At 36.9% G+C, this 12,361-nt stretch overlaps 1 protein-coding gene across 1 annotated transcript in view; it reads right to left on the bottom strand.

Moving 5' to 3' along the window:
* DOK6 (docking protein 6) overlaps positions 1–12,361 on the bottom strand; it is a 436,821-nt gene that overhangs the window by 257,699 nt on the left and 166,761 nt on the right. The gene's annotated exons all lie outside the window — the stretch shown is intronic.

Below are 12,361 nucleotides of genomic sequence, written 5' to 3'. Positions count from 1 at the left end.
GTTATTAACCAATGTCATAAAACAACATGTGCACTAACTGTTTAATGAGAAACTAGTTTGCTCTATAAACCTTCATGTAAAGTACAATAAAAAAAATACTATATAATATGAAACGATGTCATTATTTATAACAAAAGATACTAGATAGATATCAATAGTGAACACTGTGCAAAATATTAATTCAAGACTGAATTTTCATGGAAATATTTTTCAACTTTTAAGTTGTAAATATGCATTCACTGCTTGAGGTATAATATATAATTTTCTCATGAAAGGCAGAAAAACAATTTAGCTTCAGTGAACATTATAAAATAAGCATTTCTCTTGTTGCATCTGTCTAACACTCAACTCTTAGGTAGCATTTGTTAATGGGTAAAAATGAGATTTTTAAAAACCAAAAAAGCATTCATGATATTTTGTGAAATAATAATGAGGGCATAGGATCTCAATCCATTAAATAAACATAAAAATATTCCATAAATGATGGAAATAAAATCATAATAGAATTATGGTATTAAATATCCTTTCTGAAATTACCATCTGATTTACTGAATAAAATGCCTTTTCTGAAATTTCAAGCTACTTTACCATCCAAGTTGATCTCAAAAGATTTCTGAGGTTGGTATGAACTTTTTCCCTGATTTCCAAGATGCAAAATCTAGGACAAATTTTTACAACCACAGTGGCTTTACGGTTTACATATTATTTTACGTGCAGGTATCATCCCACTTTCTGAACAATGGTATTACTATTTTCATTCTACAGGTGGAAAAGTGAGGGAAGTATAATGTTAAAATTATACTATGTTGTTTTTTATACAGTACCATTTATGGATGGCTGCCTTGGAAAAGGAAAAGGGGTAGTTTTAATGAGCAGAATAAAGAGAGTAGTTTTGTTAACGTACACTACACTATGGAAACGGAAACTGGGCAGAAAAATGGAAACTGGGTGGAAACATTGTGCTTATTGGAAACCCTGGTGGCCTAGTGATTAACAGTTCATCTACTAACCAAAAATGTCGGCAGTTTGAATCCACCAGGCACTCCTTGGAAACCCTATGGGGCAGCTCTACTCTGTCTTATAGGATTGCTGAGTTGGAACCGACTTGATGACATCTTTTTTTTGGGGGGGGGGGGAGCTTGCTAACATAAATCATTCTGCTGTATACTCTAAGTCAAGTCCAGAACAACTACACCATATATTCTGCACTCAATTCTATATCTCTCTGTGAACAGATCACTGCTGCAGAGCAACAGGTAATATATAAAAATCCCAGTTACTGGGTTATCTATTTCCCATGGCATCCTTAAGCTATTCAGAAAAATTCTTATTGAAGAACTTTTCATCTTAGATTAAACTTTGATTTTAATTTTATAAAATTTTCATTGACCTTGGTTCAAATATTACACAGAACAAGTTTAGCTGTGGGAGTTCCCCATCATTCTGAGATGACAACTTTGATCTCCTTCATTCAAAAGTCCAGTGTCAGGTCACGACCAGCCCATCTCTCTCAGAGACACATACTCTCCACAGTGTATCATACCATGGCCATTTTTCTTTTCGTTCCTTTCATCTACATAAAAGCCAATGTTACATACTCACTTCATTGCATCCTCCTTCAGTGACTAGCCAGTGATCAGATAACGTAAGTAAAACTCTCAATAATGATCATGGGTTAACGTGTGACCGTCCCAGGAAGGCTTGTGTATGTTAATAGTACTTGTGTTCAAGAGACTGAAACCTTTTTATTGCAATCTGAAATTACACGTCAATCAATCGATCAATAAATGGATGATTGAACAAATGGACAGGACGCCTTAATTCAAATAAATGAAGACTGATATGGGAATGTCAGGCAGGTATTTCTACAGACATCAATCCTTTGAAAACCCTTCATTTCCTACCAAGTGTGCATACAGTCATTTCTTCATGGAATCAAAATGAGAGTGTTTAGTATGACACATTGTGCACACGTGATGTTTCTACAATCACCAATGCTTTTGCTTCCAGCTTTCAGTAATATTTAGATACACAGCTGCTATCAAGAGAGATAGGTGGCTCCAAGTCATGGTGACTCCTTGTACAACTCAACAAAATGTTGCCCAGTTCTGCGTCATCCTCAAAATCACCAGCATGTTTGAGTCCATCATTGCGACTCTTATCCCAATCCATCTCACCTAGGGTCTCCCTCACCCTTGCTGGCCTTTGACTTCACCACACATGATGTCCTCCTCCAGCAATTGATCCTTCCTGATAATGTGTCAAAAGCAAGCATGTCAGACTATGTTCTGTTGTGATCGATAGGTTTTCATTGGCTAATTTTTGGAAATAGATTGCCAAGTCTTTCTTTCCAGTCTGTCTTAGTCTGGAAACTCCACTGAAACTTGTATACCATGGGTGACCCTGCTGGTTATTTGATATGCCAGTGACATAGCTTCCGACATCACAGTAACATGCAAGCCATCAGAGTGACAGACAGGTAGTCAAGGTAATATTATAGGTGGTTATTTTTCACAAGGATGTCTTCATCTTTCATCTCCATCTTCAACTTTCTCAGATGTTTGCTTTATAAAGATAAATACTGCTGACTTCATATAGGAGTAAAGCAGACAGAATGGACTGATATTTTCCGTCTCACATTACAAAGGATTTAGAAATAAGATTGGTCCTAATAAAGGTACTGCTTTCCTTGGCATCATTAATTTCTATCCCTGCAACTTCCACAGTTCTATCTTCCTTCCTCCTTCCAGGAGACTTTATTTATATTTTCCTCCCCGTGGACAGGACTCATATTTATTTTATTAAAATTTCTTTAAACTGTTTCTTTTTCATCTGCTTAGAAAATTAAGGAAAATTTATTAGTTGATTCTATGTAAATTGTTCTAGTTCAGTTTTCATTGAGGATAAATTTGTTTTGAATATCTGTTACTACAATTATATACAGCTACATTTTGAACGCTAATGCATTTTTAATAACTTCCTTCAGCAGCTACTGATTTGAATTTCAAATTTCTTTCTACCAAGTAAAAAAAACTTATAGCTGTTTCATATAAAAATTGATTTATGCAGCAAGATCTCTCTCACAGTAAACACATCAAATGTCTAAATGAGACCATTAATAATCACAAGCTTTTTTCTTTTTTTTATAATATTCACGTTCCAGATAGAGCATGGCACAAAGTTAAAGTTGATAAAGAATTGTGTCTTTAGCTTATTTTTCATACATTGTTCACTTAGGTTGGAAACATTTCATTCATTTATTTTGAATTGAGCTCTATAGCAGATTTTAGGGCATATTAAAATAATTGATTAATTACAAGCCTGAAGTATTTAAACATTCACAAACAAAATTTTGGGAAATTAGTATTAGTCTATTTCTTTAGATCTTATAGAAAATGGAAGAACTTCCCCCCCCCCCCCCCATTTCTGGAGATCCAATATTTGGGCTCGTCATGGGACTGCCCAAAGAAAAAGAAAAATTTCAAACATGCCAGCTTGCTACATAAGGGGATCTTCCTTTGTTTATCTGACCATCAGCGGGAACTGTGCGAAATTTACAGTTTTGCCAATGTTCACTTCTGAGAAGAGAATTTATGACTCTAGGAATGGAAAAAGCCATGGAGAGATGGTTCATCCTTGACTTTGCAGGAGCCAAGAGTTTATTTCAGGATAAAACTATCAAGAACACCAGTGATTGCTTTTTTGACTTGATGGCTGGCTGTCCAGACCTTAGACAACGTAACTACACGATCCTTGTAGTGGCCCCTTCACTCACCTACCCTTCGGAGGTTGCACGTGTCAGTATTTTTATATTTTTCTGGTAAGATAAACATATTTTCTCTTTAGAATTATTATGTTATTCAGTTAGATGTATATTTAAGGGAGTCTAGAAAATTACTCTAAATTTTACTGCTTAGTATATTTGACATTCTACCAGCAGTTTCTCATTTAAATGGCACTTTCCACAATTTTCTAGCATTTCTTGAACCAGCTGTTTTCCATTTAAGTGTCAACTTTATCTGATTTGCAATTCTCAAGATTTAGAATTGCAATACCTGTGAAATACCCTGGAAGCCACTCTAAGGTGGTCTCAAAATCCATTTTAGAGAAAACTGCTAGTTACAAAGCTTTATTTTGCAATGATCAGGCTTTCAAAGATAGGCTTTGAAATATACCCACATTAATATTAGTTCTGTCCAACAGATTTTCTGAAAAATTTCCTTACAATCTGACAGTACTTCCAATTGCATAATGAAAATACTTCCTTCAGTATACTAGGGATACCTCAAACATTCTGACGAGGAGCTTGTTTTCTTTACTGCTAAAAACTGCTTCTCCTCACGTGTCCCCTGTATCTGAAGAACACAGCCACTCAAGTCACCCAGGCTTGAAATGACTGGCCTTGGATTCCCTTTCACCTTTATTCAATCAATTATTAAGTCTTGTTAATTCTACTTGATTCTATCTGGACAATGTCATCAAAATCCATCTATCTCCTCCTCTTCATTTGCTTTGCTTCTCTCCAATTCATCTTTCTTTTTGGAAATATAATACTCTAGTAGTTTCGCTGCATTTAGTCTATTACCCTATCTCTTTGATGTGGTGTCTTCCAAGTTATATTTTCTAAAATATATATTTGAGGATATACGACAAAACATTTTAAATCCTTCACAATTTCTCTACTACTTAAAGGATAAAGACTAGACTCCCAGAGTCTTAAAAGCTAGTGAGCAGCCATCTAAGCTGCATCAATTGGTCCCAATCCACCCGGAGCAAGGGAGAATGAAGAACACCAAAAACACAAGGAAAATATTAGCCCAAGAGACAGAAAGGGCCACATTAATCACATACTCCATCAGCCTGAGACCAGAAGAACTAGATGGTACCTGGCTACCACCAATGACTGCCCTGACAGAGAACACAACATACAGTTCCTGACGGAACAGGAGAGAAGTGGGGTGCAGAACTCAAACTCCAGTAAAAAGACCAGACTTAGTGGACTGACTAAGACTGGAGGGACCCCAGAAAACATGGCCCCCAGGTTCTCTGCTAGCCCAAAACTAAAACCATTCCTGAAACCAACTTTTCAGACAAAGATTAGACTGGTCTGTAAGACATAAAATGATACTCGTGAAGACTGTGCTTCTTAGCTCAAGTAGATACATGAGACTAAATGGGAACCTCCTGTCCAGAGGCAAGATGAGAAGGCAGAAAGGTTGAATGGACACGGGAAATCTGGGGTGGAAAGGAGGACTGTACTGTCTGTACATTATAATGTGACTGTCCTGTCACATTATAGGGAGACCAACTAGGGTCACATAACACTGTGTGTATAAAGTTTTGTATGAGAAATTAACCTGAACTGTAAACTTTCATTTAAAGCACAATTAAAAAAAAAAAAAGATAAAGACTGGACTCATTAGTAAAGTACTCATGATCCTTCACAGTATTGCTCCATTTGCTTAATTTTTTAAAATAATATTTTATTGTGTTTTTCTTTGAAAGTTTACACAGCAAATTACATTCCTATTTAACCATTACTACACAATTTGTTCAGTGACATTGGTTACGTTGTTCATAGTGTCAACATTCTCACTATTTCCATTCTGGATGTTTCATTTCCAGTAATCTGATTTCCCTGTCCCCTTACCATTTCATCTTTGGTTTAGAGTTAATAGCTGACCATTTGGTCTCATACAGATGGGTTTTTAAAGGTGTGCAGTACTCACAGGTAGTATTTTCTTTATTTTATGAGCCAATCTGTTAGTTAAAAGGTGACCTCAGGTTAGTTTTGATTCAAAGTTTAAGGAGCATCTCAGGGCGATAGTAAGGGGAAATCTAATCTCACTGGTCTAATAAGTCTGGACTTTTGAAGAATTTGAGTTCTGTTCCAAATTTTTCTCTTCTTCAATCGGGATTCATCTATTGTGACCCTGATCAGAATGGTTGTTAGTCATAGCCAGGCACCATCTAGTTCTCCTGGTCTCAGGGTAGATGAGGCCACAGTTCCTGTAGACTCTTAGTCCTATAAACCAGTTTCTTCTCTGGGTCTTTGGTTTCCGTCTTTCTCCTTTATTCCAGATAACGAGACCGATAGTTGTAGTCCATTCACTTCTCTTAGGCTATCTCTAAGCACTGTGGCCCTATTTTCAGAGTTTGCTCACTCAAGATTGCCCAAATTCCCTTCATCTTGCCATCCATGCAATGTAACTTTTCAATACTTATAAACATACTCTCTCTTCCTTGCATAGTGTCTTTCCCACCATCATTTTGTTTTGTCTAAACAGAATACTCTCAAGAAGCCCCTTACTCATGACCTCCTCTGTGATGTCCTGATTTCCAAAGGCAGAACTAACCATTCCCTTATCCTTTTATTATAGCACTGTGCACATCATCATATTTCATTATAATTAGCTATTTATAAACCTTACCCCACTGGATTGTAAAATTTCCAAACCACAGTGATAATAACTCTAAACAGTATGGACTTCTCCTAGCACTCTTTTAAATACTTTTTATGTAGTACTTTATTTAAGCCTCTTAACAGTCCTCAAGGAATAGGGCAATTATTGTTTTTATTGTACAAATAAGAAGAGTATCTTATTTAGCTTATTTGTCTTCTGAGACTCAGTGTCTATCTTGGCATCAAACATAGTAGTCTCACAAAAATACATATTACATGATTAGTAGTACTTTATTATTATATATGAATTGGGGAGTCCTGGTGGCACCAAGGTCAAGTGTTTGGCTGCTAACCAAAAGATCAATGGTTAGAACCTACCCAGTGGCATCACGGGAGAGACCTGGTGATCTTTTCCCATAAAGACGATAGCCTAGGAAGCTCTATAAGACAGCTGTACTCTGTCCTATAGGGTAACTATAAGTCAAAATTGACTCAACAGGACACAAGAACAACAATAAGAACATGTATGAACTGAGTTTAAACAGCAGTTTCCCAAAAAAGTGGTGGGTTTCCTTTTTCCTTTGTAGCATAATGGTAATTACTCTTGGAGGCAGAATACCTGTATGTTATTTCTCTCAACCAAAGAAAGCAGGCTATGTACCTCGAATGCTCTTACTTTAATCAGGGCAATGTTAGAGTTGCTTAATGGTGATATAATTCTGATGACCAGGAAGAACAGATACCATTTGAGTAATAAAGAATGGCATTAAAATACTGTTAGAAGGCTGATAAAGGAGAATTTGAAGAACACTCGATGGGCATCCTAAGACGAAAAGAAGCAAAAAATCAGTAGTACTGACATATTTAAAATTATGGGAAGAAGACAAGACTGGTATTTTAAAATAAGGCAGTCAGGTAAAAATATTATAGGTCAAAACTAAAAGAGAATCAAAGTAAGAGAGTGGTCATGTACATAATCTCTTGAAAACAATCCTTAATGTTGGTTCCTATGAATGAACCATGACAAAATCATTTTTCCATAAAATGATTGATCTAGCTGCACTGTTTCCATTCACAATCAATCGAAGAAGGAAAAAAAAAAAAAGATAAATCTCCTCAAGGGAAGCTTAAATCACTAAGAAACTGAATCAGCCACCCCAATGCTATGGAAAGTAACTTATAACAATAAAAACTTTAATCTTCATAACATTGCCATGAGAAAGGTAATTTTTAGCTATCACATACATTGAATCTAGTTATTAAAGTGCTTTAGGGAACTTCAACTTACAGTTAATGAAATCTGTTTAGTTATTTATTAAGAGACTATTCCCTTACTATTCCTATTCTCACTGTGCTCCCCATTCTCTTTTTCTGCTTAATTTTCACAGACTAACTGGTTTTTTAGAGCGAGAACGCTCACACATATGAAGCTTGTGTGTATTTGAAGTGTTATTCAATGTTTTAATATTAAGTTTTATCCTATCTACTTCTATCTGTACTCATCTCATTCCTGACTTTTTGTTAAAATACAGTGTCCTTGGTTCTATGAAAAGCCAACTCCTGTAATTATACGCTGGAGCCTTCTCATCATTACATTTTCTGTCTACTAGGTCATTCCTATTGACCTACAGATATGTTACAATGCAGGCGGTCCCTGACTAATGATGGGGTTTCGCTCCGATGACTCCGCAGTCAGTCAGCTCTGACGTAAGTCAGATGTCTCTTTTTCATTATTATTGCCTTTTATTACCAGTATCTTTATAAATCTGATCTTGAACAGTAAATCATAACATTGAGCATCTGCAAATGAACATCTGAGAATGATAACATCATCAAAGCATGCACTGCAATACTGTCTGCAGTACATATTACTAACGATAAAATGTACAAAGAAGGCAAAACAGATGGTTCTAAGTAAGGTTCATCCTAACTCGAATACATCCTAAATCTGGGACTGCCTGTACATCTTACGTTTAAAAAGCATCCCTGCTACGTAACGTGGCTTGATCTTACAGAAAAACTTTTCTTGAAAATAGCTGTCAAAGTAGCCGTCTCTTCCTAACTTCGTCAACAAAGACCTCCACGTAGTAAACACCCGATCCCTTTTCAGTCAGTTTACTCAGTCTCTGTGGTATTAGACATACTTCACCATCTCCTCTGTTTCCTTCCTGCCGTTGATCCGACACAGTAAAATTTGACTTTCAAATATCTTATTTTTAGTTATAAAATTTCTATTTTTTTTATAATTTCTTTTTCTTTGCAGGGACTTCCTATCTTTTATAAATATGATTAATATTTTCATTTACCTCACTTAGGTGTAACGTCTGTTTTAAAATTCTTGTTTGATAATTCCAACTGGGTCATGTCAGGTTTAACATCTGTTGATTTTCTTTTCCCTCTGAGATTGGATCACATTTCTGTGCCTTTTCATGTCTTGAGGAATTTCGGCTTTTTTCTTGGACATTATGAATATCACGTGTAGACTCTGTGTTCTGTTATAGTGTTCTGAAGAGTGTTGATATTTTGTTTCAGCAGGTAATTACCTTACTTAGACTGAATTACAGGCTGTCACACCTGTGGCTCAGACCTCGATTCAGTTCCTAATCCAGTGGTGAACTGCTTTCTAGTTTGTTCCTTCCTGTGTGGTTCAGGGCTCAGCTGTAGCTTTGGGCTGAGTTTATGTATATATTTAGGGGTTCCCCTTCTCTGTCTCTGAAGGGTTTCCTCCTCACTCCTTGCCTGCCTTGATTACCCCAGTGCTACTTCGACAGGTTCCTAAAAGGTAAGAAGTTTATCTATAGGAACTTTAGTCACCCATGGCTATCACCGCTGCTGCAACTAGAGCTGCCCTCAGGGTAAAGCTGCAGCCAACGAATATAAGATACCCTGGGTTGTTCATTTGTCTCAAGATCTGACTCCCCTCCAGAAACTACATGCTTTTGTTCAGAGACCTGGGTACTCGTTTGTTACTGGTATTTAAAAATATTAGTCATTTAATGCCAGTTCCCTACATAAGACCCTTTAAGAGACTCTCATCATTTGTAGAATATAATCCAGTTTTTATGACCTCTTCTCCTATACTCTAGCCTTAGAACCTTCTTTTTGATCCACAGGCACGCCAAAGTCTTCTCACTTTACTTTTTTTTCTTTTTTTTAAACAAGTGGATTATTTATTTTTTATTCTCTTGGAATGATCTTCTTCTACATCTCTGAATCCTTTAAGGGCTGGCACTTTTCTTCCCCACTTAGGTCTCAGCCTCTTCCTATCTATAGTAGTTCCCATTCATTCTGCCTCATATCATTCATTTAAAAAATAAATGCACTTACTACTACATGATATTTACCTAGTTATCGTTTGTTTACATTACTAAGAAGGTGAGATTAGTGACAGAACGATGCATCATCTTTTTCACCACTCTATCCCTGTTGCATGGAACAGTGCCACATGCATAATAAGTATTCAATAAGCATAAGTATAATGAACATTAATGATCTGGAGTTCTATACCAGGCTGATAGTCCAAATTTGGGCAATTCACACAGTAACTCAAGGAATGAAGTTTGCCTTTGACAGGCTCGGGCCACGGTGGAAGCCTAGTGATTTTCAATGAGGCCGACTCCAAGTCAAAGAGGAGCTAGCTAACGCTTTCTTCATCTCTGAGTGCTGCTATGGAGTGGTTGTGAATGCCATTGTAAGGGAAAGACACGGGCAAGGCATAAAGAGTAAAAAGAGCATAAAATAAGGAGAAAGGAAGACTGAAAGCACAGACAGCAAGGGTGCCATGCTCCGGATGCCTTTCAGAAATAGCTTTTTCTCTTCATCTGGCAAACACATCAATAATACCAGTTTCTTCATTCAAATATCATCTTTGTCAGAAGTTTTAAGTAAATCCCAGATTAGGCAAAATGCTCTTTCTGCAACAACCTACTTTTCTAACTGTACTTGCCATATTTGAATTGGAGGTATCTGTGTGTGTGCATTTCCCACTAGAACACAAGAACTTGGAGGGCAAGGACTGTTTCTCATGCATCTCTGTATTCCCAACCAGGAGTAGATGGGCTGGCGTAGAGTAGGCATCCAATACTTCCCTTTGTCTAAGTTACTAGTTGTTACCTGGGGTCAGAATACCGGAATGTGTCTCCTTTTAAATAACACATGGTTTGGTCCAAAATTGCTGTTAGCTACTGTCAAGTTGACCCTCAACTCATGGTGACCCTTTGCACAATGGAAGGAAGCACTGCCTGATGGATTGCAGATTGGAACATTGTGATCCACAGAGTTTTCATTGGCTGATTTTCAGAAGCAGATTGCCAGGTCTTTCTTTCTAGTCTGTCTCAGTCTAGAAGTTCCACTAAAACCTGTTCAACATCATTGCAACATGCAAGCCTCGAATGACAGACAGGTGGTGGCTATACATGAGGTAAACTGGTCGGGAATTGTATCTGGGTTACTCACATGGCAGGTGAGGATTCTACCACAGAACCATCAATGCATCAGTCCAAAACTGAGATACAACAATTCCTTGAGCCTGTTTTATCTGTTAGCAGAAATAAACCAAGGTGTGTTGGCTAGAGGGCATCTGAATAGTACACGTCACCGGCCAGCAGAAATCACTGTTCCCAGAGGGGCTCTGGCCATTAACCTACAGAATACGTGTTATGTCCAGCCTTCAATTTTTTTCCCACAAACTCAATGCCATGGAATCACCTGTTACAACCTGGCAGCTCCTCATTAAATCAAGTTAAAATTATTGCCATAGTCATAATCCAAAAAATACTATTGAAACTTTAGGCTTAAAATATTTTTTCATTTAGTTAGAACAGGAAGCATTGTGTTGGTTATTTCTGATATACTATGTCACACATAATTCTCAAAACAGAAGTGGAATACAGCAATGTTAAAACCCATATACTTGTGAGAAACCCAAATATTCATAAACTAGTAAACGACAGGGTGGGAACTTCAACTTAGATTCTTTGGCAGTAAATCTATATTATTTCTACTATATAGAACACTTAACAGGGAGTTACCCACTGCTGTCAAGTCGATTCTGACTCACAGCGACCATACAGGACAGAGTAGAACTGCCCCATAGGGTTTCCGAGGATGTAGTCTTCATGGAAGCAGACTGCCACATCTTTCTCCTGTGGAGCCACTGGTAGGTTTGAATCACCATCCTTTCAATTAGCTGCTGAACGCTTAACCACTTTGCCACCCGAGCTCCTTAACAGGGAGTTACAGAAACTCAAATCTTAAACCCTCTGGATCCAGGCTCAAAAAAAAAAAAAAATGATTGCTAGCTATTTGGTCAATAGTATTGATTAGCATATTACTGTCAAATAATTTTCTTTAATAAAAGGAGAAATTAGAACTGTATATCACATAAAATAAAATTCCATAACTTCACTACATTATTCAGGGTAACTTACTTTATATGACTGTCAGTGAGGAATGAGAATCTTTATTGAGTTTATTCAGGCATTCTACCAACAAGCAATACTATTCTACTATTCTGAGTTCTTTAAGCAATATACTAAGGATATTTTAGGGGTTTTTTTTACATTATTTTAATTTTTAGGAAATTGATAATTTCATTTGTAGAATTTATGCCACATCTGTACACATCAGCGTATTTGATGACCTTCTTCTTCCTTGTTAAGGAGCTGACTAAACAGCACATGCCATATAGGTTCAGACTGTCATTAGCACTGCTGAATCCAGTCTCCAGGTTCTATCTCCTAAACATGGCCCACAGTTTAAACCAAAGTAACAAATGCACAATTAACCTGAACAGAGGGAAAATGCTTACTCAGCACCTTGGAAAATGATCTGGTTGAGTTATGAGTCATCTCATTTTGCCAAGTAGCAATAAAAATGAGTCTTCCATTTTTCAGAGGTACCACTGGCATTTACAGCAGATGATTAAAATAAAGGAGAAAAATAACTTTTGCATTTTAC

This window comes from Elephas maximus, chromosome 11 (genome assembly GCF_024166365.1).
Source record: "Elephas maximus indicus isolate mEleMax1 chromosome 11, mEleMax1 primary haplotype, whole genome shotgun sequence".
Lineage (NCBI taxonomy): Eukaryota > Metazoa > Chordata > Mammalia > Proboscidea > Elephantidae > Elephas > Elephas maximus.
The sequence above is the reverse complement of the archived record's forward strand: the minus strand, read 5'-3'. Positions and strand labels throughout refer to the sequence as shown.